Source organism: Arachis ipaensis, chromosome B3, assembly GCF_059453495.1.
Source record: "Arachis ipaensis isolate K30076 ecotype BB chromosome B3, ASM5945349v1, whole genome shotgun sequence".
Taxonomy (NCBI): domain Eukaryota; kingdom Viridiplantae; phylum Streptophyta; class Magnoliopsida; order Fabales; family Fabaceae; genus Arachis; species Arachis ipaensis.
The window spans coordinates 84,959,966-84,987,744 of NC_142438.1; the positions used below are offsets into that span (position 1 = coordinate 84,959,966).

The 27,779-nt window shown below is 38.7% G+C and overlaps 2 non-coding genes across 2 annotated transcripts; both read left to right on the forward strand.

Annotated features, from left to right (window-relative positions):
• Nucleotides 1–13,444: 13,444 nt before the first annotated feature.
• Nucleotides 13,445–13,552, forward strand: LOC148571407 (small nucleolar RNA R71). Its single transcript, XR_015908153.1, has one exon. It is a non-coding gene; the product is annotated as a small nucleolar RNA R71 (small nucleolar RNA).
• Nucleotides 13,553–22,398: 8,846 nt separating this feature from the next.
• On the forward strand, nucleotides 22,399–22,506 carry LOC148571408 (small nucleolar RNA R71). The gene has a single exon (XR_015908155.1). It is a non-coding gene; the product is annotated as a small nucleolar RNA R71 (small nucleolar RNA).
• Nucleotides 22,507–27,779: the final 5,273 nt, after the last annotated feature.

Here is a 27,779-nt window from a genome sequence, read left to right on the forward strand (position 1 = left end):
AGAACGCCACGGACAAGGTCAATTGGTTCAGATCAGAGGTTGAAGTTCAAAAAACCACTTTAGTGCCACAAAAACGTCAATTACCCAAAGCTAACAAGATTTTATGTCAAATATCTAATTAGCTCAAGTAATTTACAGTTTAGGAGGAGTGTGTTCGAGTTGTAGCTCAAGCGAGATAGCTCTTTCGAGAATCACAAGAACTCATGTAGAATAAGGGGTCACACTCTCGTTCCACCCTAGATCCACAAGATTAAGAATGAAAACAGCACCTTAGAATTGAATCAGGCGTTAATTAAAGTAGAAAAATAATAACCTTAATCCATAGAAATAAAACATAGCACCTAACCTTAACCAGGAGGTTTAGTCGCTTATAACTTTACAAGGAAAACCGAGTTTTGAAAGGAAGAAGATCTGTGTGCGTAATCCTAAGTGATTTCCTCTTTAAATAGTAAATGCTAAACTTAAAACATGTTATTTTAAATTTAAAATTAAAAAGGTAAGATAAGATAAGCCTAAGGAGTGCCAAAATCCACTTTGGGGGCCCAACCGGTGAATGCTTTGGTTGATCTTTGGCGTTCAACACCAATCTTTGTTTGAGCTTTTTAGGCCAATTTTGACCCTCTTGACCATTGATGCTCAAGGCCTTGGACCTTTTTCTTTTAATTTTTCTTTTAATTTTTCTTTTTGCTATTTCTTTTACTTCAAAAATCAATCTTTTTAATATTTCAGAGAATTAATAATGCTTCTCTAAATTCCTATTCCTCAAAAGCCAACATGCCCAACCCCAACATCAAGTATGCACAGTTAATTCATACATTCAGAAAATAAAGATAAGGCCACCACTTTAAGGTAAATAGAACAACTTATAATATAACTCAAGAGCTCATGCATTTTATTATTACTCATGGTGGTTGCTACTATCTCCGGAGGATCCTTTCATGTTCTTCAACTCTATGAATTCGCGCCCTTGCTTCCTTTGCTCCTCAGTCAGCTTATGAAGAATGAGAGACAGGCCTCTGTGTTCTTCTTTTAGTTGGTCCATAGTGGATATCAACTGTCCAATAGATACTATCAGTTGAGTCCAACATTTGTGCAGAGGGAAGCTTTGTTCTTGAGGCCACTCACACTGCTTCTTCTTAGGAGGGGAAACTGGCTTTTGAATTGGCGCTTGAGCGAGTTCCCTGGTATATTCCATTCTCTTCTTGGTGATTGAGTTGTCCACTATAATAAATATATCTCTGTCGATCTGGACTTTGGCCTCTTCACACAAGCGAAAGATGAGATGGGAAAAACCCAACCTAGATAGGATTGAGGTCTTTGCTGCGATCTTATACATCTCACAAGGGATCAACTGATGAACTTCCACTTTATTGCCAAGCATAATAAAGAAGATCATCATAGCTCTCCTCACAGTGACCTCAGAGTGGTTGCTAGTGGGGAGGATAGAGCGCTGAATGAACTCCAACCATCCTCTAGCAACGGGCTTGAGATCATTCCTTCTCAGTTGGAATGGTTGACCCTTTCTATCATTTTTCCATTGTGCTCTGGGAAGACATATGTCCTTAAGGACTTGATCTAGCCTTGGATCAGCTTGTACTCTCCTATTAAAAGATTTAGGGTCATCCTTTAATGGGGGTAGCCTAAAGATTTCCCTGACTTTTTCCATTCCAAACTGTAGGGTCTTCCTTCGGACCATGGTGCGCCATAAATTGAACTCGGGTTACTCTTTCTTTTGTTTGTCCGTCATCTATAGATTTGCATAAAATTCTCGTACCTTTAGAGCTCCTACTTCGGTTATGGGGCTGGCCAGAACTTCCCAACCCCTAATTTGAATTTGCTCTTGAATTTTCAAATACTCATCAGCCTTCAATTTGAATTTTACTTATGGGATTACCTTTTTCTTGCTTACCGCATTGTAGTAGTGTTCCTCATGAAGCTTGGTGTAAAATCGGTGAGGCTCGTAAGCGACTGTTGAAGGGGGTCTTTCTTTTCTCTTCCTTGAGGTTGGTCTCCCAACCTTTGGTGCCATGGGAGGTGAAAAAGTGAAAAAGTGGAGCATCCTCAACACCAAACTTAAGAATTTTGCTCGTCCCTAAGCAAAAGATTTAAAGAAAGAGAGAGAAAGTAGGGCGAGAAGAAAGACGAAGTTGAGGGGAGGGGTGTGGGAAGAGTGATGGGAGGGCGTGTATATATAGGGGTAGGGAGTAATCAATTCTATTTTGTGAGGGGTTGTGGAGAGTGTGTGGTCAAGATTTGATTTATGAAAATGTTAGTTCAAAAGATATGGATAAGAAAAAGATATGAAAAGATATGAATGAAAGAAAAAATATATGATATGGAAAGATATGAAATAAAAAAGATAAGATATGGGAAGATATGAAATCAAAAAGATATCATATGGAAAGATATGAATGAAATAAAAAAGATAGGATAAGGTTCAATGGTCAAATTGTTGTTGAATCCATCCCTCTCTCGGCGTTGAATGCCAGTTTCGGCGTTGAATACGGAGACTCCCTGTTTTTTTTTTTTGATAGTGGCGTTCAACTCCCACTACTAGCATTGAACACCCTAAGGGGACACAAAATGAATTTTGGCTGCCTCCCTATGGACATTAAACGCCCAACCTTCACCCCCTTCTCTGGCACTGAGCGCCCAAACTGGTGTTCAACGCTAGTAGGGAGTCTCCTCCAGGGCGTTCTGTTTGGCCTGCTGTGTTTTTTTGTTTCTGTTCCAAGTTCTACACATGATCACCAATGTTAGTAAAATGAGAAAACTATGAAAATAAATGGAAAATACCATTATATGAAATTGAACTCGAATAACTTAAAATAAAACAAAAGAAAAGGAATATAAACTAAAGAATACATATGGTCGGGTTACCTCTCAACAAGCGCCCTCTTTAATGTCAATAGCTTGACATCCACTATTGTCATGCCAGTAAGAGGGTGGATTTCTCGCGAGCCATCTCATCCCCTAGGTAGTGTTTCACTCTATGGCCACTGACAATGAATTTGTTGTCTGAATTCCCATCTTGAAGTTCCACATGACCATAGGGGGACACTCGAGTGATCACAAAGGGCCCTTACCACCGTGACTTGAGCTTTCAAAGGAACAGCTTAAGCCTGGAATTGAACAACAAGACTGATGACTGGAATTCACTACCCACATATAATGAATCCATTCTTTGGCAAGCACACCAAATATCGTCAAGTAATAACCCACTAGGAGTGGGGTCGAATCCCACAGAGATTAACGGATTAAGGCAAACAATAGTTAATTGATTATCCTAGTTAGACTATTCAGATTGGAGTGATATTCAAACAGGAAATGTAAATTGCATAAAAGTAAAAGAAAGCAATAAAATGCAGAAAAGTAAATGGCAAAAATGTAAAGTAAAAGAAAGTAAAGTGCCGGAAATGTAAAGTGCAGAAAATGTAAATAACCATAAAGTAAATAAAAGAAAGAAAGATAAAATAAGCATTGGGATCAAGAGATATTGCATTCTCCGGATTAATTGATTTCATCTCATCTTCAATCATGCAATTCATTGACCTCTTCGCAATCATGATTGATTGAGCCCCAATTCCTTGGTGACTTAATCTCTCAAATCTTGATCAATAGCCAATTTCTTGGTCTAATTGCTCATGAGAAGAGATGAAGAATGGTCCCTGATTATACCACACATCCTTATAGATCCAAGTAGTGGATGGATTATATGTCACCATATCCAATCACCAAAACCCAAATCTATTCAAGTGTGAGAAAGAATTTCAAGCATGGTTTTATGTTTCCTCTTCCAAGGTTCCCATAAAACCCAATTGCATTCAATATCTTTTCCAAGATAATTTAATGCTAGAATGAAGTATGAAATTCTTTCTAGTAAATCAAAGAGAGATGAATAGAAGAAGAAGAATAAAAACAATCAATCCATCAAATAGCAATAGAGCTCTCTTTCCCAACAGAAAGATTTAGTAATTCATAACTAAAATATTTACAAAGTAAGAAAGAAAAGGAAAGAAGCTGATGGTGAATAGAGAGGGTCTGAAGACTTCCCCTAATCCAGCCATGACTAATTCTATGAAACTAAGGACTTTATATTGGCTTTCCTAAATTACAAACTTAAAATGAAATTGAAAGCAAATTACAATGAAATGAAAATAAACTATTCTAGATGCTTCTTATGGCCTTGATTGGTTGATAATTATGGCTTGAATGAGAGTTGGAGTGGGCTTGGTTGAAGGTTGGCGGCTGCAGGGAGAAGTTCGCGTGTGGTTTCAACTGCCACTCCCACTTGATTTTGCTCTTTGGATTGTGACCCATTTGACACGCTGAAACTATGGAGTTTTTGGGACTCAAATTGAATGTCCACTGTAAAGTATTATATATTGTTGAAAATCCATGGATGTTAGCTTTCCAACTCCACTAGAATCAACTCATTTGGACCTATGTAGCTCAAGTTATGCCTATTTGAAGGTGGATAGGTCAGTCTGTCGAGTAGCCCGGCGTGCCACACCCACTTCTTGGCATGCCACGCCTTCAATGATGCATAAAATCTTGCTCTCTGGCCATTAGAACTGGCGTGCCACGCCCAGAACCTGGCATGCCACGCCCATTATGAAAATAGAGCTGACGTGCCACGCCTTCGATATCAAGTGGCACGCCCAGGTTTTGCAATGCTAAATTAATGGCCTTTTTCTACTCCAGTTTTAATGTCCACCCTAGAGTGTTATATGTTCCTTTGAAGATGAAGAGGTCAGGCTGGTAACTCTGTAGTGACGTATTTTTCTTCTTGTGTTTTCAGGGTCAATATCTTCCTCAATTCCAGTGTCCACCGTAAAGTGTTATATATGATTAGAAAACTCTGGATGTCTACTTTCTAATGGCACTATAATCACCTCATTTGGAGTTGTGTAGCTCAAGATATCTTCATTTGAATAAGAAGAGGTCAGGCTGGCATATGTCCCAGCGTGTCACGCCCAATGCTTGGCGTGTCACGCCCATAGTGGGGCTCAAAATTACTCATCTGGAACTTAAGCCTAACGTGCCACGCCCATAGCACCAAGTGGCATGCCCTCTTTCAGAATTGGCTTCACAAACTTGGCATGCCACGCCCATAGCACCAAGTGGCACGCCCTTTTTGAGACTTGGCTTCAAAAGCTTGGCGTGCCATGCCCAGAGCTTCAAGTGGCACGCCCATGTTGGAACTGAATTCTTTCAAGCTTGGCATGCCACGCCTAGAACCCAAGTGGCACGCCCAAGTCACAATTGAGGTTGGCGTGCCACGCCTTCGACATCAAGTGGCACACCTATGTTGAACTCTTCAATCTCCCTTGCAGGAATGTTGGCCTGGTGTGCCATGCCTAGAACTCCAAGTGGCACTCCCATTGTTGAGAGTTAGTTCAAAAGCTTGGCGTGCCATGCCTAGAACTTCAAATGGCACGCCCAGCTTTATTTGTTATTTTCTTCCCCTTTTGTTTCTCTTTTCACCTAAAATTTAGCATAAACCCATTTCAAAGCAATGTACCATAATATATATCATTTGGTTCATGAAATTGCATTGATTTAATGAGATTATGCTCTTTTTATGGTCCTTTTAGATAAGGAAAAGGGGTAAATGATGCAAGTTATCACAACACCAAACTTAAACTTTGCTTGTCCTCAAGCAAATAAAGAATCATGCAATAAAGTTTCACAAACCAAGGTGAGAAGAGTATCAATTTTTATGTTCATGGTTAGCTAGTTTCTTATGCATGCTACAATCACAAAAGAGATTCAAATGATTGATGCTTCTATCTAGCTCATTTTATGAAATCTTTTTCTTTATGTTCTTTCCTTGAAATAAGCTTTTCATTCTTTTCTTAGTTTAGCTTCTTGGGTACTTTGCACTATGTGTTGAAAGCTACGACTCTAAATGCTTTGTTTTCAAGTATTACCACTTGATACATAAGCACCATGATAAACCCATATTTCATGATATATTTTGTGCTCAACTTAAGTGATTTATTCAACACTTCACCCACTTATTCATGTGAAATTGCATGGTTTTACTTTCCCTTCCTTATTATGTGATATATGTGAAAAACATGTTTCCTATGCTTTAAAAATAATTATTTTAATTACCTTTTATTACCATTCGATGCCGTGATTTGTGTGTTGAGTATTTTCAGATCTCCTAAGGCAGGAATGATTTAAAGGATGGAAAGGAAACATACAAAACTGGAAGGAAAGCACAAATTGGAGTTTTTGAGGAAAACAGGCAGCGACGCGAACGCATGGACGACGCGGCCGCGCGCCTAGCATGAAAAGGCAGCGACGCGAACGCGTGACAGGCACGGACGCATGCCTTGAGTATAACACAGATGACGTGTACGCGTGACCGAAGCGAACGCGTGATAAGGAAAATTCCAGATGACGCGACCACGTGACCTACGCGGATGCATGACAGACGCCACGCACCAGAAACTGCAGAAAACGCTCTCAGCGATTTCTGAAACCCTTTTTGGCCCAGATCTAAGTACAGAAAGTACAGATTAGAGGTTATAAAGTGGGGGAATGCATCCATTCATAGGGAGGTCGATTATTATTCACTTTTCATAGTTTAGATGTAGTTTTTAGAGGGAGAGGTTCTCTCCTCTCTCTTAGGTTTTAGGATTAGGATTCCTCTTAAAGGATTTAGGATTTCAACTCTTCATCAGGTTCAATATTTCTTTTACTTTATATTTCTCTTTTACTTTCAGATACTTTAATACTCTCATTTAATTACTTATGTTGCCAAATTGGCTTATGAACTCTCTATGTTTAGATTGATTTTCTCTTATTAATGCAATTGAGGTATTTTAGATTTATGATTCTTGTTTAGCTTTTTATATTGTTGGCTTTAATTGATTAACTGGAGGCTCTTGAGTTATCAACTTATCGTGATTGATTGTTATGTGGTACGCGGAATCGTGATTACACTTTAATTATGTAAAATTCATCGCTCTTTCTTTCCCTGGTAATGGCGCCAAAAACATGATGCCAAGACCATGGTTCACAACTCCGTGTAACTAACCAACAAGTGCACTGGGTCGTCCAAGTAATACCTTACGTGAGTAAGGGTCGAATCCCACGGAGATTGTTGGTATGAAGCAAGCTATGGTCACCTTGCAAATCTCAGTTAGGCAGATATAAATTGATAATGGAGTTTTCGAAAATAATATAATAAAATATGGATAGAAATACTTATGTAATTCATTGGTGAGAATTTCAGGTAAGCGAATGGAGATGCTTTCGTTCCTCTGAACCTCTACTTTCCTGCTATCTTAATCCAATCAGTCTTACTCCTTTCCATGGCTGGCTTTATGTGATACATCACCATTATCAACGGCTACTTTCGGTCATCTCTCGGGAAAATGATCCAATGCCCTGTCACGGCACGGCTAATCGTCTGGAGGCATCACCCTTGTCAATGGCTTCATCTTATCCTCTCAGTGAAAATGATCAATGCACCCTGTCATGGCACGGCTATTCATCTGTCAGTTCTCGATCATGCTGGAATAGGATTTACTATCCTTTTGCGTCTGTCACTAACGCCCTGCAATCGCGAGTTTGGAGCTCGTCACAGTTATTCATTCATTGAATCCTACTCGGAATACCACAGACAAGGTTTAGACTTTCCGGATTCTCTTGAATGCCGCCATCATTCTAGCTTACGCCACGAAGATTTTGATTAAGAGATCTAAGAGATATTCATTCTAGCTTATTTCATGTAGAACGGAAGTGTTTGTCAGGCACGTGTTCATAGGGGAGAATGGTGATGAGCGTCAGACATAATCATCACCTTCATCACGTTCTTGGGTGCGAATGGATATCTTAGAAGCGAAATAAGATGAATTGAATAGAAAACAGAAGTACTTTGCATTAATCTTTGAGGAACAGCAGAGCTCCACACCTTAATCTATGGAGTGTAGAAACTCTACCGTATGAAAATACATAAGTGAAGGTCCAGGCATGGCCGAGATGGCCAGCCCCCAAAACGTGATCACAGGATCAAAATACAATCCAGGATGTCAAATACAATAGTAAAATGTCCTATTTATAATAAACTAGCTACTAGGGTTTACATGAGTAAGTAATTGATGCATAAATCCACTTTCGGGGCCCACTTGGTGTGTGCTTGGGCTGAGCTTTGAGTGTTACATATGTAGTGGTCTTTCTTGGAGTTGAACGCCAGCTTTTGTGCCAGTTTGGGCGTTCAACTCTGGTTTTGGCTCCTTTTCTGGCGCTGGACGCCAGATTTGGGCAGAAAACTGGCGTTGAATTCCGGTTTACGTCGACTATTCTTGGCCAAAGTATAAACTATTATATATTTCTAGAAAGCCCTGGATGTCTACTTTCCAACGCAATTGGAAGCGCGCCATTTCGAGTTATGTAGCTCCAGAAAATCCACTTTGAGTGCAGGGAGGTCAGAATCCAACAGCATCAGCAGTCCTTCTTCAACCTCTGAATCTGATTTTTGCTCAAGTCCCTCAATTTCAGCCAGAAAATACCTGAAATAACAGAAAAACACACAAACTCATAGTAAAGTCCAGAAATGTGAATTTAACATAAAAACTAATGAAAACATCCCTAAAAGTAACTAGATCCTACTAAAAACATACTAAAAATAATGTCAAAAAGCGTATAAATTCCAAACTATCAATGAAACATAGCTTCAATCATATGAGCGGGACTTATAGCTTTTTGCCTCTTGAATAGTTTTGGCATCTCACTTTATCCATTGAAGTTCAGAATGATTGGCTTCTATAGGAACTCAGAGTTCAGATAGTGTTATTGATTCTCCTAGTTCAGTATGATGATTCTTGAACACAGCTTCTTTATGAGTCTTGGCCGTGGCCCTAAGCACTTTGTTTTCCAGTATTACCACCGGATACATAAATGCCACAGACTCATAATTGGGTGAACCTTTTCAGATTGTGACTCAGCTTTGCTAAAGTCCCCAATTAGAGGTGTCCAGGGTTCTTAAGCACACTCTTCTTTTGCTTTGGACCTTGACTTTAACCGCTCAGTCTCAAGTTTTCACTTGACACCTTCACGCCACAAGCACATGGTTAGGGACAGCTTGGTTTAGCCGCTTAGGCCAAGATTTTATTCCTTTAGGCTCTCCTATCCACTGATGCTCAAAGCCTTGGGATCCTTTTTATTTCCTTTGCCTTTTGGTTTTAAGGGTCATTGGCTTTTTGCTCTTGCCTCTTGGTTTTAAGAGCTTTGGCTTTTTCTGCTTGCTTTTTCTTTTTCTTATTATTTTTTTTTCTGCAAGCTTTGTTCTTTGCTGCTTTTTCTTGCTTCAAGAATCATTTTTATGATTTTTTAGATTATCAAATAACATGTCTCCTAGTCATCATTCTTTCAAGAGCCAACATATTTAACATTCTTAAACAACAACTTCAAAAGACATATGCACTGTTCAAGCATTCATTCAGAAAACAAGAAGCATTGTCACCACATCAATATAATTAAACTAAGTTCAAGGATAAATTCGAAATTCATGTACTTCTTGTTCTTTTGAATTAAAACATTTTTCATTTAAGAGAGGTGTTGGATTCATAGGACATTCATATCTCTAAGACAAAGTTACTAACTACTAATGATCATGTAATGAAGACACACACATAGATAAGAACATAACATAGAAAATGAAAAATAGAAGAAATAAGAACAAGGAATGAATCCACCTTAGTGATGGTGGCGTTTCCTTCTTGAGGAACCAATGATGTCCTTGAGCTCTTCTATGTCTCTTCCTTGTCTTTGTTGCTCCTCCCTCATTGCTTTTTGATCTTCTCTTATTTCATGAAGCATGATGGAGTGCTCTTGATGTTCCACCCTTAGTTGTCCCATATTGGAACTCAATTCTCCTAGGGAGGTGTTAATTTTCTCCCAATAAAGTGCATTTGAGGCATCTCCGGGATCTCATGGTGATGAGCTTCATACGCCTCTTGAGCTCCATGACTGGGCTCTCTTGCTTGCTCCATCTTTTTCTTAGTGATGGGCTTGTCCTCTTTAATGAGGATATCTCCCTCTATGTCAATCCCAGCCGAATTGCATAGGTGGCAAATGAGGTGAGGAAAGGCTAACCTTGCCATGGTGGAGGACTTGTCAGCCACTTTGTAGAGTTCTTGAGGTATAATCTCATGAACTTCCACCTCTTCTCCAATCATGATGCTATGGATCATGATGGCCCGGTCTATAGTAACTCAGACCGGTTGCTAGTGGGAACGATTGAGCATTGAATGAGCTCCAACCATCCTCTAGCTATAGGCTTGAGGTCCAATCTTCTTAGTTGAACCGGCTTGCCTTTGGAGTCAATCTTCCATTGAGCTCCTTCTACACATATGTCCATAAGGACTTGGTCCAACCTTTGATTAAAGTTGACCCTTCTAGTGTAGGGGCGTTCATCTCCTTGCATCATGGGCAAGTTAAACGCCAACCTCACATTCTCCGGACTAAAATCTAAGTATTTCCCCCGAACCATTGTAACATAGTTCTTTGGATCCGGGTTCTTACTTTGATCATGGTTCTTAGTGATCCATGCATTAGCATAGAACTCTTGAACCATTAAGATGCCGACTTGTTGGATGGGATTTGTTAGAACTTCCCAACCTCTTCTTTGAATTTCATGTCGGATCTCCGGATACTCATTTCTTTTGAGTTTGAAAGGGACCCCGGGGATCACCTTCTTCTTGGCCACAACATCATAGAAGTGGTCTTGATGGGCTTTGGAGATGAATCTTTCCATCTCCCATGACTCTGATGTGGAAGCTTTTGTCTTCCCTCTCCCCTTTCTAGAGGATTCTCCGGTCTTAGGTGCCATCAATGGTAATGGAAAAACAAAAAGCTTATGCTTTTACCACACCAAACTTAGAATTTTGCTCGCCCTCGAGCAATAAAAGAAAGAATAGATGAAGAAGAAGAAAAAATGGAGGAGAGGGAGAGTGGGGAGTGTTTCGGCCAAGAAGGGTGTAGAGGGGTGTGTTGTGTGAATTTGATGAAGAATAGAGGGCTTTATATAGGGAAGGGAGGGGGGGTTAAGGTTCGGCCATATGGGTGGATTTGGGTGGGAAATTGGTTTTGAATTTTGAAGGTAGGTGGAGTTTATGAGGTAGATTTATGGGGAAGAGTGGATGGATGTGAGTGGTGAAGAGATGATGGGGAAGAGAGTTTGAGGTGATTGGTGAAGGTTTTTTTTTTTTTGGAAGAGTGTTTATGGGGTTGTGTGAAAGAGAGTGGTGAGAAGAAGTGAGTGGAGGTAGGTCGGGGTCCTGTGGGGTCCACAGATCCTGAGGTGTTCAAGGATTTACATCCCTGCACCCATTAGGCATGTAAAAATGCCTTTGCACACAACTCTGGGCGTTCAGCGCCAGGTTGGTGGCCATTTTGGGTGTTCAACGCCCATTTGTGTGCCATTTCTGGCGTTGAATGCCAGAACCATGCCTGTTCTGGCGTTCAGCGCCCAGAAGCTGCCCATTTTGGGCGTTCAGCGCCAGAACCATGCTCTGTTCTGGCGCTGAATGCCAGACAGATGCTCCTCCAGGGTGTGATTTTTCTTCTGCTGTTTTTGATTCCGTTTTCAATTTTTATATTTATTTTGTGACTCCACATGATCATGAACCTACAAAGACATATAACTAAGAAAAATATAGTTAGATAAATAAAAATTGGGTTGCCTCCCAACAAGCGCTTCTTTAATGTCAATAGCTTGACAGTGGGCTCTCATGGAGCCTCACAGATGTTCAGAGCATTGTTGAAACTCTCCAACACCAAACTTAGAGTTTGTATATGGGAGTTCAACACCAAACTTAGAGTTTGGTTGTGGCCTCCCAACACCAAACTTAGAGTTTGACTGTGGGGGCTTGGGTTGACTCTGCTTTGAGAGAAGCTTTTCGTGCTTCCTCTCCATGGTTGCAGAGGGAGATCCTTGAGTTTTAAACACAAGGGAGTCCTTATTCCATTGAAGGACTATTTCACTTCTGTCAACATCAATCACAGCTCTTGCTGTGGCCAGGAAAGGTCTTCCTAGGATGATGGATTCATCCTCTTCCTTTCCAGTATCCAGGACTATGAAATCAGCAGGGATGTAAAGGCCTTCAACCTTTACTAACACGTCCTCTACTTGTCCATAAGCCTGTTTTCTTTAACTGTCTGCCATCTCTAATGAGATTTTAGCAGCTTGCACCCCATAGATTCCCAGTTTCTCTATTACAGAGAGGGACATGAGGTTTATTCCTGAACCAAGGTCACACAGAGCCTTAAAGATCATGGTGCCTATGGTATAAGGTATTATGAACTTTCCAGGATCCTGTCTCTTCTGAGGTAATGTCAGTTGATCCAGATCACTTAGTTCATTGATGAACAAGGGAGGTTCAACTTCCGAAGTATCAATGCCAAATAATTTGGCATTCAGCTTCATGATTGCACCAAGAAACTTGGCAGTTTGCTCTTCAGTAACATCCTCATTCTCTTCAGAAGAGGAATACTCATCAGAGCTCATGAAGGGCATAAGGAGGTTCAATGGAATCTCTATGGTCTCTAGAAGAGCCTCAGAGTCCTTTGGTTTCTCAGAGGGAAGCTCCTTATTGATCACTGGACGTCCCAGGAGGTCTTCCTCCTTGGGATTCACGTCCTCTACTCCCCTTGTAGGTTCGGCCATGGTGCTTATGTCAATGGCCTTGCACTCTCCTTTTGGGTTCTCTTCTGTATTGCTTGGGAGAGTACTGGGAGGGATTTCAGTGATCCTTTTACTCAGCTGGCCCACTTGTGCTTCCAAATTTCTAATGGAAGACCTTGTTTCATTCATGAAGCTCACAGTGGCCTTGGATAGATCAGAGACTAGATTTGCTAAATTAGAAGCATTTTGTTCAGAGTTCTCTGTCTGTTGCTGAGTGGATGATGGAAAAGGTTTATTATTATTAAACCTGTTTCTTCCACCATTATTAAAGCCTTGTTGAGGCTTTTGATCCTTCCATGAGAAATTTGGATGATTTCTCCATGATGAGTTATAGGTGTTTCCATAAGGTTCACCTAAGTAATTCACCTCTGCTATTGCAGGGTTCTCAGGATCATAAGCTTCTTCTTCATAAGAAGCCTCTTGAGTACTGTTGGATGCAGCTTGCATTCCATGCAGACTCTGAGAGATCATATTGACTTGCTGAGTCAATATTTTATTCTGAGCCAATATGGCATTCAGAGTATCAACTTCAAGAACTCCCTTCTTCATAGGCGTCCCATTACTCACAGGATTCCTTTCAGAAGTGTATATGAACTGGTTATTAGCAACCATGTCAATGAGTTATTGAGCTTCTGCAGGCGTTTTCTTTAGGTGAATGGATCCACCTGCAGAAGTGTCCAGTGACATTTTTGATAGCTCAGATAAACCATCATAGAATATATCCAGGATGGTCCATTCTGAAAGCATGTCAGAAGGACACTTTTTGGTCAACTGTTTGTATCTTTCCCAAGCTTCATAGAGGGATTCACCTTCTTTCTGTCTGAAGGTTTGAACATCAGCTCTAAGCTTGCTCAGCTTTTGAGGAGGAAAGTACTTGGCTAAGAAAGCCGTGACCAGCTTATCCCAAGAGTTCAGGCTGTCTTTGGGTTGAGAATCCAACCATAATCTAGCTCTGTCTCTTACAGCAAAGGGGAAAAGCATGAGCCTGTAGACTTTAGGATCTACTCCATTAATCTTAACAGTATCACAGATCTGCAAGAATTCAGTTAAGAACTGAAAAGGATCTTCAGATGGAAGTCCATGAAACTTGCAGTTTTGCTGCATCAGAGAAACTAATTGAGGTTTCAGCTCAAAGTTGTTTGCTCCAATGGCAGGAATAGAGATGCTTCTTCCATGTAAATTGGAATTAGGTGCAGTAAAGTCACCAAGCATCTTCCTTACATTATTATTATTTTTGGCTGCCATCTCCTCTTCCTGTTCGAAAATTTCTGAAAGGTTATCTCTGGATTGTTGTAATTTAGCTTCTCTTAATTTTCTCTTCAGAGTCCTTTCAGGTTCTGGATCTGCTTCAACAAGGATATTCTTGTCCTTGCTCCTGCTCATATGACAAAGAAGAGGGCACAGAAAAAATAATAATAATAATATGGATCCTTTATACCATAGTATAGGGATCCCTGTGTGAGTAGAAGAAGAGGGGGAGACAAAGAATGTAATATAATGGAAGAAACACAATTGTGAGGATGGTTGAGATGTGATATGAGATGTTAGTAGATGAATAAATAAATAGAATAAGATGGGAGAGGGAGAATTTTCGAAAAATATTTTTGAAAAAGGGTTAGTGATTTTCGAAAATGGTTTTTGAAAAATGTTAGTATTTTTTGAAAATTTTTAAAATCAAAAATAAAAATAAGAATAATTAGTTAATTAAAAAGAAATTTTTGAAAAAGAGGGAAGATATTTTCAAAAATTAGAGAGAGAGTTAGTTAGGTAGTTTTGAAAAAGTTAAGAAACAAACAAAAAGTTAGTTAGTTAGTTGAAACAAATTTTGAAAAGATAAGAAGTTAGGAGGTTAGAAAGATATTTTGAAACCAACTTTTTGAAAAAGGTAAGATAAGAAGATATTTTAGAAATTAGTTTTGAAAAAGATTTGATTTTTAAATTCTCAATTAATGACTTGATTCATAAGAAATCACAAGATATGATTCTAGCATTTAAAGTTTGAATCTTTCTTAACAAGCAAGTAACAAACTTCAAATTTTTGAATTAAAACATTAATTGATTACGTTATTTTCGAAAATTTGATATAAAAATAAGAAAAAGATTTTTGAAAAATATTTTTGGAATTTTCGAAAATAACTAAGAATTTTGAAAAAGATTTGATTTTTGAAAAAGATTTTGAAAAAGATAAGATTTTCAAACTGAAAATTTGATTTGACTCATAAGAAACAACTTAATTTTAAAAATTTTTGAAAAAGTCAACTCAATTTTCGAATTTGATGAGAGAAAAAGGGAAAGATATTTTTTGATTTTTGAAATTTTTATGAAAAACATGAAAATTATGCAATGCATGAAATTTTTAGATCAAAACAATGAATGCATGCAAGAATGCTATGAATGTCAAGATGAACACCAAGAACACTATGAATGTCAAGATGAACATCATAGACACAATTTTGAAAAACTTTTAATGCAAAAAAAACATGCAAGACACCAAACTTAGAATTCTTTAATGCTTAGACACTAAGAATTCAAGAATGCATATGAAAAACAATAAAAGACACAAAACAAAAAATCATCAAGATCAAACAAGAAGGCTTACCAAGAACAACTTGAAGATCATGAAGAACACCATGAATGCATGAGAATTTTCGAAAAATGCAAGATGCACATGCAATTGACACCAAACTTATAACATGACTCAAGACTCAAACAAGAAACAGAAAAATATTTTTGATTTTTATGATTTTCTAATTTTTTTGGATTTTTATTTCGAAAATTATATGAAAAAGAAAAAATAAGGATTCCAAAATTTTTAACATGAATTCCAGGAATCTTGCATTCTTAGTCTAAAGCTTCAGTCCAGGAATTAGACATGGCTCACTAGCCAGCCAAGCTTTCAATGAAAGCTCCAGTCCAAAACACTAGACATAGCCAATGGCCAGCCAAGCTTCAGCATGTAATTCAGACATGACACGCCTGACATACTCATTCCCAAAGGAATTAGACATGGCTTTACAGCCAGCCAGGCTTCAACATGCTTCATGAAACACTAGAATTTATTCTTAAAAATTTTGAATAAAATTTTTGAAAACATTTTTATATTATTTTCGAAAATAGATGAGAAAATTTTAGAAATATTTTTGAAAAATTTTTGAAAATAAAATAAAAAGAAAATTACCTAATCTGAGCAACAGGATGAACCGTCAGTTGTCCATACTCGAACAATCCCCAGCAACGGCGCCAAAAACTTGGTACGCGGAATCGTGATTACACTTTAATTATGTAAAATTCATCGCTCTTTCTTTCCCTGGTAATGACGCCAAAAACATGATGCCAAGACCATGGTTCACAACTCCGTGTAACTAACCAGCAAGTGCACTGGGTCGTCCAAGTAATACCTTACGTGAGTAAGGGTCGAATCCCACGGAGATTGTTGGTATGAAGCAAGCTATGGTCACCTTGCAAATCTCAGTTAGGCAGATATAAATTGATAATGGAGTTTTCGAAAATAATATAATAAAATATGGATAGAAATACTTATGTAATTCATTGGTGAGAATTTCAGGTAAGCGAATGGAGATGCTTTCGTTCCTCTGAACCTCTGCTTTCCTGCTATCTTCATCCAATCAGTCTTACTCCTTTCCATGGCTGGCTTTATGTGATACATCACCATTGTCAACGGCTACTTTCGGTCATCTCTCGGGAAAATGATCCAATGCCCTGTCACGGCACGGCTAATCGTCTGGAGGCATCACCCTTGTCAATGGCTTCATCTTATCCTCTCAGTGAAAATGATCAACGCACCCTGTCACGCCACGGCTATTCATCTGTCGGTTCTCGATCATGCTGGAATAGGATTTACTATCCTTTTGCGTCTGTCACTAACGCCCTGCAATCGCGAGTTTGGAGCTCGTCACAGTTATTCATTCATTGAATCCTACTCAGAATACCACAGACAAGGTTTAGACTTTCCGGATTCTCTTGAATGCCGCCATCATTCTAGCTTACGTCACGAAGATTTTGATTAAGAGATCTAAGAGATATTCATTCTAGCTTATTTCATGTAGAACGGAAGTGTTTGTCAGGCACGTGTTCATAGGGTAGAATGGTGATGAGCGTCACACATAATCATCACCTTCATCACGTTCTTGGGTGCGAATGGATATCTTAGAAGCGAAATAAGATGAATTGAATAGAAAATAGAAGTACTTTGCATTAATCTTTGAGGAACAGCAGAGCTCCACACCTTAATCTATGGAGTGTAGAAACTCTACCGTATGAAAATACATAAGTGAAGGTCCAGGCATGGCCGAGATGGCCAGCCCCCAAAACGTGATCACAGGATCAAAATACAATCCAGGATGTCAAATACAATAGTAAAATGTCCTATTTATAATAAACTAGCTACTAGGGTTTACATGAGTAAGTAATTGATGCATAAATCCACTTTCGGGGCCCACTTGATGTGTGCTTGGGCTGAGCTTTGAGTGTTACATGTGTAGAGGTCTTTCTTGGAGTTGAACGCCAGCTTTTGTGCCAGTTTGGGCGTTCAACTCTGGTTTTGGCTCCTTTTCTGGCGCTGGACGCCAGATTTGGGCAGAAAACTGGCGTTGAATTCCGGTTTACGTCGACTATTCTTGGCCAAAGTATAAACTATTATATATTTCTAGAAAGCCCTGGATGTCTACTTTCCAACGCAATTGGAAGCGTGCCATTTCGAGTTATGTAGCTCCAGAAAATCCACTTTGAGTGCAGGGAGGTCAGAATCCAACAGCATCAGCAGTCCTTCTTCAACCTCTGAATCTGATTTTTGCTCAAGTCCCTCAATTTCAGCCAGAAAATACCTGAAATAACAGAAAAACACACAAACTCATAGTAAAGTCCAGAAATATGAATTTAACATAAAAACTAATGAAAACATCCCTAAAAGTAACTAGATCCTACTAAAAACATACTAAAAATAATGTCAAAAAGCGTATAAATTCCAAACTATCAATGAAACATAGCTTCAATCATATGAGCGGGACTTATAGCTTTTTGCCTCTTGAATAGTTTTGGCATCTCACTTTATCCATTGAAGTTCAGAATGATTGGCTTCTATAGGAACTCAGAGTTCAGATAGTGTTATTGATTCTCCTAGTTCAGTATGATGATTCTTGAACACAGCTTCTTTATGAGTCTTGGCCGTGGCCCTAAGCACTTTGTTTTCCAGTATTACCACCGGATACATAAATGCCACAGACTCATAATTGGGTGAACCTTTTCAGATTGTGACTCAGCTTTGCTAAAGTCCCCAATTATAGGTGTCCAGGGTTCTTAAGCACACTCTTCTTTTGCTTTGGACCTTGACTTTAACCGCTCAGTCTCAAGTTTTCACTTGACACCTTCACGCCACAAGCACATGGTTAGGGACAGCTTGGTTTAGCCGCTTAGGCCAAGATTTTATTCCTTTAGGCTCTCCTATCCACTGATGCTCAAAGCCTTGGGATCCTTTTTATTTCCTTTGCCTTTTGGTTTTAAGGGTCATTGGCTTTTTGCTCTTGCCTCTTGGTTTTAAGAGCTTTGGCTTTTTCTGCTTGCTTTTTCTTTTTCTTATTATTTTTTTTTTTCTGCAAGCTTTGTTCTTTGCTGCTTTTTCTTGCTTCAAGAATCATTTTTATGATTTTTTAGATTATCAAATAACATGTCTCCTAGTCATCATTCTTTCAAGAGCCAACATATTTAACATTCTTAAACAACAACTTCAAAAGACATATGCACTGTTCAAGCATTCATTCAGAAAACAAGAAGCATTGTCACCACATCAATATAATTAAACTAAGTTCAAGGATAAATTCGAAATTCATGTACTTCTTGTTCTTTTGAATTAAAACATTTTTCATTTAAGAGAGGTGTTGGATTCATAGGACATTCATATCTCTAAGACAAAGTTACTAACTACTAATGATCATGTAATGAAGACACACACATAGATAAGAACATAACATAGAAAATGAAAAATAGAAGAAATAAGAACAAGGAATGAATCCACCTTAGTGATGGTGGCGTTTCCTTCTTGAGGAACCAATGATGTCCTTGAGCTCTTCTATGTCTCTTCCTTGTCTTTGTTGCTCCTCCCTCATTGCTTTTTGATCTTCTCTTATTTCATGAAGCATGATGGAGTGCTCTTGATGTTCCACCCTTAGTTGTCCCATATTGGAACTCAATTCTCCTAGGGAGGTGTTAATTTTCTCCCAATAAAGTGCATTTGAGGCATTTCCGGGATCTCATGGTGATGAGCTTCATACGCCTCTTGAGCTCCATGACTGGGCTCTCTTGCTTGCTCCATCTTTTTCTTAGTGATGGGCTTGTCCTCTTTAATGAGGATATCTCCCTCTATGTCAATCCCAGCCGAATTGCATAGGTGGCAAATGAGGTGAGGAAAGGCTAACCTTGCCATGGTGGAGGACTTGTCAGCCACTTTGTAGAGTTCTTGAGGTATAATCTCATGAACTTCCACCTCTTCTCCAATCATGATGCTATGGATCATGATGGCCCGGTCTATAGTAACTCAGACCGGTTGCTAGTGGGAACGATTGAGCATTGAATGAGCTCCAACCATCCTCTAGCTATAGGCTTGAGGTCCAATCTTCTTAGTTGAACCGGCTTGCCTTTGGAGTCAATCTTCCATTGAGCTCCTTCTACACATATGTCCATAAGGACTTGGTCCAACCTTTGATTAAAGTTGACCCTTCTAGTGTAGGGGCGTTCATCTCCTTGCATCATGGGCAAGTTAAACGCCAACCTCACATTCTCCGGACTAAAATCTAAGTATTTCCCCCGAACCATTGTAACATAGTTCTTTGGATCCGGGTTCTTACTTTGATCATGGTTCTTAGTGATCCATGCATTAGCATAGAACTCTTGAACCATTAAGATGCAGACTTGTTGGATGGGATTTGTTAGAACTTCCCAACCTCTTCTTTGAATTTCATGTCGGATCTCCGGATACTCATTTCTTTTGAGTTTGAAAGGGACCCCGGGGATCACCTTCTTCTTGGCCACAACATCATAGAAGTGGTCTTGATGGGCTTTGGAGATGAATCTTTCCATCTCCCATGACTCTGATGTGGAAGCTTTTGTCTTCCCTCTCCCCTTTCTAGAGGATTCTCCGGTCTTAGGTGCCATCAATGGTAATGGAAAAACAAAAAGCTTATGCTTTTACCACACCAAACTTAGAATTTTGCTCGCCCTCGAGCAATAAAAGAAAGAATAGATGAAGAAGAAGAAAAAATGGAGGAGAGGGAGAGTGGGGAGTGTTTCGGCCAAGAAGGGTGTAGAGGGGTGTGTTGTGTGAATTTGATGAAGAATAGAGGGCTTTATATAGGGAAGGGAGGGGGGGTTAAGGTTCGGCCATATGGGTGGATTTGGGTGGGAAATTGGTTTTGAATTTTGAAGGTAGGTGGAGTTTATGAGGTAGATTTATGGGGAAGAGTGGATGGATGTGAGTGGTGAAGAGATGATGGGGAAGAGAGTTTGAGGTGATTGATGAAGGTTTTTTTTTTTGGGAAGAGTGTTTATGGGGTTGTGTGAAAGAGAGTGGTGAGAAGAAGTGAGTGGAGGTAGGTCGGGGTCCTGTGGGGTCCACAGATCCTGAGGTGTTCAAGGATTTACATCCCTGCACCCATTAGGCATGTAAAAATGCCTTTGCACACAACTCTGGGCGTTCAGCGCTAGGTTGGTGGCCATTTTGGGTGTTCAACGCCCATTTGTGTGCCATTTCTGGCGTTGAATGCCAGAACCATGCCTGTTCTGGCGTTCAGCGCCCAGAAGCTGCCCATTTTGGGCGTTCAGCGCCAGAACCATGCTCTGTTCTGGCGCTGAATGCCAGACAGATGCTCCTCCAGGGTGTGATTTTTCTTCTGTTGTTTTTGATTCCGTTTTCAATTTTTATATTTATTTTGTGACTCCACATGATCATGAACCTACAAAGACATATAACTAAGAAAAATATAGTTAGATAAATAAAAATTGGGTTGCCTCCCAACAAGCGCTTCTTTAATGTCAATAGCTTGACAGTGGGCTCTCATGGAGCCTCACAGATGTTCAGAGCATTGTTGAAACTCTCCAACACCAAACTTAGAGTTTGACTGTGGGGGCTTGGGTTGACTCTGCTTTGAGAGAAGCTTTTCGTGCTTCCTCTCCATGGTTGCAGAGGGAGATCCTTGAGTTTTAAACACAAGGGAGTCCTTATTCCATTGAAGGACTATTTCACCTCTGTCAACATCAATCACAGCTCTTGCTGTGGCCAGGAAAGGTCTTCCTAGGATGATGGATTCATCCTCTTCCTTTCCAGTATCCAGGACTATGAAATCAGCAGGGATGTAAAGGCCTTCAACCTTTACTAACACGTCCTCTACTTGTCCATAAGCCTGTTTTCTTTAACTGTCTGCCATCTCTAATGAGATTTTAGCAGCTTGCACCCCATAGATTCCCAGTTTCTCTATTACAGAGAGGGACATGAGGTTTATTCCTGAACCAAGGTCACACAGAGCCTTAAAGATCATGGTGCCTATGGTACAAGGTATTATGAACTTTCCAGGATCCTGTCTCTTCTGAGGTAATGTCAGTTGATCCAGATCACTTAGTTCATTGATGAACAAGGGAGGTTCAACTTCCGAAGTATCAATGCCAAATAATTTGGCATTCAGCTTCATGATTGCACCAAGAAACTTGGCAGTTTGCTCTTCAGTAACATCCTCATTCTCTTCAGAAGAGGAATACTCATCAGAGCTCATGAAGGGCATAAGGAGGTTCAATGGAATCTCTATGGTCTCTAGAAGAGCCTCAGAGTCCTTTGGTTTCTCAGAGGAAAGCTCCTTATTGATCACTGGACGTCCCAGGAGGTCTTCCTCCTTGGGATTCACGTCCTCTACTCCCCTTGTAGGTTCGGCCATGGTGCTTATGTCAATGGCCTTGCACTCTCCTTTTGGGTTCTCTTCTGTATTGCTTGGGAGAGTACTGGGAGGGATTTCAGTGATCCTTTTACTCAGCTGGCCCACTTGTGCTTCCAAATTTCTAATGGAAGACCTTGTTTCATTCATGAAGCTCACAGTGGCCTTGGATAGATCAGAGACTAGATTTGCTAAATTAGAAGCATTTTGTTCAGAGTTCTCTGTCTGTTGCTGAGTGGATGATGGAAAAGGTTTATTATTGTTAAACCTGTTTCTTCCACCATTATTAAAGCCTTGTTGAGGCTTTTAATCCTTCCATGAGAAATTTGGATGATTTCTCCATGATGAGTTATAGGTGTTTCCATAAGGTTCACCTAAGTAATTCACCTCTGCTATTGCAGGGTTCTCAGGATCATAAGCTTCTTCTTCATAAGAAGCCTCTTGAGTACTGTTGGATGCAGCTTGCATTCCATGCAGACTCTGAGAGATCATATTGACTTGCTGAGTCAATATTTTATTCTGAGCCAATATGGCATTCAGAGTATCAACTTCAAGAACTCCCTTCTTCATAGGCGTCCCATTACTCACAGGATTCCTTTCAGAAGTGTACATGAACTGGTTATTAGCAACCATGTCAATGAGTTATTGAGCTTCTGCAGGCGTTTTCTTTAGGTGAATGGATCCACCTGCAGAAGTGTCCAGTGACATTTTTGATAGCTCAGATAAACCATCATAGAATATATCCAGGATGGTCCATTCTGAAAGCATGTCAGAAGGACACTTTTTGGTCAACTGTTTGTATCTTTCCCAAGCTTCATAGAGGGATTCACCTTCTTTCTGTCTGAAGGTTTGAACATCAGCTCTAAGCTTGCTCAGCTTTTGAGGAGGAAAGTACTTGGCTAAGAAAGCCGTGACCAGCTTATCCCAAGAGTTCAGGCTGTCTTTGGGTTGAGAATCCAACCATAATCTAGCTCTGTCTCTTACAGCAAAGGGGAAAAGCATGAGCCTGTAGACTTTAGGATCTACTCCATTAATCTTAACAGTATCACAGATCTGCAAGAATTCAGTTAAGAACTGAAAAGGATCTTCAGATGGAAGTCCATGAAACTTGCAGTTTTGCTGCATCAGAGAAACTAATTGAGGTTTCAGCTCAAAGTTGTTTGCTCCAATGGCAGGAATAGAGATGCTTCTTCCATGTAAATTGGAATTAGGTGCAGTAAAGTCACCAAGCATCTTCCTTACATTATTATTATTTTTGGCTGCCATCTCCTCTTCCTGTTCGAAAATTTCTGAAAGGTTATCTCTGGATTGTTGTAATTTAGCTTCTCTTAATTTTCTCTTCAGAGTCCTTTCAGGTTCTGGATCTGCTTCAACAAGGATATTCTTGTCCTTGCTCCTGCTCATATGACAAAGAAGAGGGCACAGAAAAAATAATAATAATAATATGGATCCTTTATACCATAGTATAGGGATCCCTGTGTGAGTAGAAGAAGAGGGGGAGACAAAGAATGTAATATAATGGAAGAAACACAATTGTGAGGATGGTTGAGATGTGATATGAGATGTTAGTAGATGAATAAATAAATAGAATAAGATGGGAGAGGGAGAATTTTCGAAAAATATTTTTGAAAAAGGGTTAGTGATTTTCGAAAATGGTTTTTGAAAAATGTTAGTATTTTTTGAAAATTTTTAAAATCAAAAATAAAAATAAGAATAATTAGTTAATTAAAAAGAAATTTTTGAAAAAGAGGGAAGATATTTTCAAAAATTAGAGAGAGAGTTAGTTAGGTAGTTTTGAAAAAGTTAAGAAACAAACAAAAAGTTAGTTAGTTAGTTGAAACAAATTTTGAAAAGATAAGAAGTTAGGAGGTTAGAAAGATATTTTGAAACCAACTTTTTGAAAAAGGTAAGATAAGAAGATATTTTAGAAATTAGTTTTGAAAAAGATTTGATTTTTAAATTCTCAATTAATGACTTGATTCATAAGAAATCACAAGATATGATTCTAGCATTTAAAGTTTGAATCTTTCTTAACAAGCAAGTAACAAACTTCAAATTTTTGAATTAAAACATTAATTGATTACGTTATTTTCGAAAATTTGATATAAAAATAAGAAAAAGATTTTTGAAAAATATTTTTGGAATTTTCGAAAATAACTAAGAATTTTGAAAAAGATTTGATTTTTGAAAAAGATTTTGAAAAAGATAAGATTTTCAAACTGAAAATTTGATTTGACTCATAAGAAACAACTTAATTTTAAAAATTTTTGAAAAAGTCAACTCAATTTTCGAATTTGATGAGAGAAAAAGGGAAAGATATTTTTTGATTTTTGAAATTTTTATGAAAAACATGAAAATTATGCAATGCATGAAATTTTTAGATCAAAACAATGAATGCATGCAAGAATGCTATGAATGTCAAGATGAACACCAAGAACACTATGAATGTCAAGATGAACATCATAGACACAATTTTGAAAAACTTTTAATGCAAAAAAAACATGCAAGACACCAAACTTAGAATTCTTTAATGCTTAGACACTAAGAATTCAAGAATGCATATGAAAAACAATAAAAGACACAAAACAAAAAATCATCAAGATCAAACAAGAAGGCTTACCAAGAACAACTTGAAGATCATGAAGAACACCATGAATGCATGAGAATTTTCGAAAAATGCAAGATGCACATGCAATTGACACCAAACTTATAACATGACTCAAGACTCAAACAAGAAACAGAAAAATATTTTTGATTTTTATGATTTTCTAATTTTTTTGGATTTTTATTTCGAAAATTATATGAAAAAGAAAAAATAAGGATTCCAAAATTTTTAACATGAATTCCAGGAATCTTGCATTCTTAGTCTAAAGCTTCAGTCCAGGAATTAGACATGGCTCACTAGCCAGCCAAGCTTTCAATGAAAGCTCCAGTCCAAAACACTAGACATGGCCAATGGCCAGCCAAGCTTCAGCATGTAATTCAGACATGACACGCCTGACATACTCATTCCCAAAGGAATTAGACATGGCTTTACAGCCAGCCAGGCTTCAACATGCTTCATGAAACACTAGAATTTATTCTTAAAAATTTTGAATAAAATTTTTGAAAACATTTTTATATTATTTTCGAAAATAGATGAGAAAATTTTAGAAATATTTTTGAAAAATTTTTGAAAATAAAATAAAAAGAAAATTACCTAATCTGAGCAACAGGATGAACCGTCAGTTGTCCATACTCGAACAATCCCCAGCAACGGCGCCAAAAACTTGGTACGCGGAATCGTGATTACACTTTAATTATGTAAAATTCATCGCTCTTTCTTTCCCTGGTAATGGCGCCAAAAACATGATGCCAAGACCATGGTTCACAACTCCGTGTAACTAACCAGCAAGTGCACTGGGTCGTCCAAGTAATACCTTACGTGAGTAAGGGTCGAATCCCACGGAGATTGTTGGTATGAAGCAAGCTATGGTCACCTTGCAAATCTCAGTTAGGCAGATATAAATTGATAATGGAGTTTTCGAAAATAATATAATAAAATATGGATAGAAATACTTATGTAATTCATTGGTGAGAATTTCAGGTAAGCGAATGGAGATGCTTTCGTTCCTCTGAACCTCTGCTTTCCTGCTATCTTCATCCAATCAGTCTTACTCCTTTCCATGGCTGGCTTTATGTGATACATCACCATTGTCAATGGCTACTTTCGGTCATCTCTCGGGAAAATGATCCAATGCCCTGTCACGGCACGGCTAATCGTCTGGAGGCATCACCCTTGTCAATGGCTTCATCTTATCCTCTCAGTGAAAATGATCAACGCACCCTGTCACGCCACGGCTATTCATCTGTCGGTTCTCGATCATGCTGGAATAGGATTTACTATCCTTTTGCATCTGTCACTAACGCCCTGCAATCGCGAGTTTGGAGCTCGTCACAGTTATTCATTCATTGAATCCTACTCAGAATACCACAGACAAGGTTTAGACTTTCCGGATTCTCTTGAATGCCGCCATCATTCTAGCTTACGTCACGAAGATTTTGATTAAGAGATCTAAGAGATATTCATTCTAGCTTATTTCATGTAGAACGGAAGTGTTTGTCAGGCACGTGTTCATAGGGTAGAATGGTGATGAGCGTCACACATAATCATCACCTTCATCACGTTCTTGGGTGCGAATGGATATCTTAGAAGCGAAATAAGATGAATTGAATAGAAAACAGAAGTACTTTGCATTAATCTTTGAGGAACAGCAGAGCTCCACACCTTAATCTATGGAGTGTAGAAACTCTACCGTATGAAAATACATAAGTGAAGGTCCAGGCATGGCCGAGATGGCCAGCCCCCAAAACGTGATCACAGGATCAAAATACAATCCAGGATGTCAAATACAATAGTAAAATGTCCTATTTATAATAAACTAGCTACTAGGGTTTACATGAGTAAGTAATTGATGCATAAATCCACTTTCGGGGCCCACTTGGTGTGTGCTTGGGCTGAGCTTTGAGTGTTACACGTGTAGAGGTCTTTCTTGGAGTTGAACGCCAGCTTTTGTGCCAGTTTGGGCGTTCAACTCTGGTTTTGGCTCCTTTTCTGGCGCTGGACACCAGATTTTGGCAAAAAACTGGCGTTGAATTCCAGTTTACGTCGACTATTCATGGCCAAAGTATAGACTATTATATATTGCTGGAAAGCCCTGGATGTCTACTTTCCAACGCAGTTGGAAACGCGCCATTTCGAGTTCTGTAGCTCCAGAAAATCCACTTTGAGTGCAGGGAGGTCAGAATCCAACAGCATCAGCAGTCCTTCTTCAACCTCTGAATCTGATTTTTGCTCAAGTCCCTCAATTTCAGCCAGAAAATACCTGAAATCACAGAAAAACACACAAACTCATAGTAAAGTCCAGAAATGTGAATTTAACATAAAAACTAATGAAAAAATCCCTAAAAGTAACTAGATCCTACTAAAAACATACTAAAAACAATGTCAAAAAGCGTATAAATTATCCGCTCATCATTATGTCGGCTAATTGACTGGAATCCCACTAACTCTAGTCTTTCCTTAGGAGTTGGCTAGGACTTGGAAATCTAACTAATTAGTTCACTTGACTTTCCCTTGCTTTCGTAAAGGTTAACTAAGTGGGATTAACTTCAATTCTCATAGGAGTAACTATGATAGGACTTCCGAATTTTCATACCTTGCCAAGAGTTTACTTTACAGTTATTTATTTATGTTACTTGTCATTTAAATTACTTGTTCCTTACTTTCAAAACCCCCAATTTACAAAACTCATAACCAATAATAAGAACACCTCCCTGCAGTTTGGTGTGCAAAATCGTGATCATTCTGTAACGACCCAACTTCCAATACGTCATGATCGTACCAAAAGTAAGGCGTTACTGACCTGTTTTCCTTATTAACTATTTACTATTAAGCCTTTAGTTCGATATCGCGATTCAATTTTAGTAAAAATACCAGAAATTTTTGTTTTTATTAATTGAAATCATATAGCAAACATCACCAAGTAATAATAATCACATAGTTATTAATAATAGTAATATTATACAAAAAAATTTAAATAAAATTCAGGTAAAACTCCTATCCCTCTGCATAAAATAAAACCTTAAGCAGTAAGGGCGAGGGAATTCTATGAAAGAAACTCAAGTCATAACTTTAACTCGTAAATAAATTCTAGAATTGCCCGCAGCTTCATACTGAATCTTCAAAAGATGTGTCACTGAAAGGGTGGAAGATTTTGGGGTGAGAACAAACCACACGTTCTCAGTAGGGAATGGGAATGCCGTAAAAGTAATGAAATAAAATGCAAATAATTAACATACTCAAGAAAACTATATTTCATCCTAAATCCAAAAGCCTTTTTAAAAGTTTTTCCTAGACAGTATGAATGATCAAACTATTCCAAGCATAGGTTCATTAAGTCTGCTAAACCAGTTTAGCTTTTCATACTTTTCTAAACCAAAAATATAAACCAAACACAGTCTTCAGTCCATCTCGTAATTAACCACGGCCCTAGGCCCAAGCAACTTAATCAACAACCAAATCATTACAATCCAACCAATTTTCAGTCACAAACACAAGTAAGAAGGTTCAAACACAACCAAGCAGTTATATCAAGTAAAGC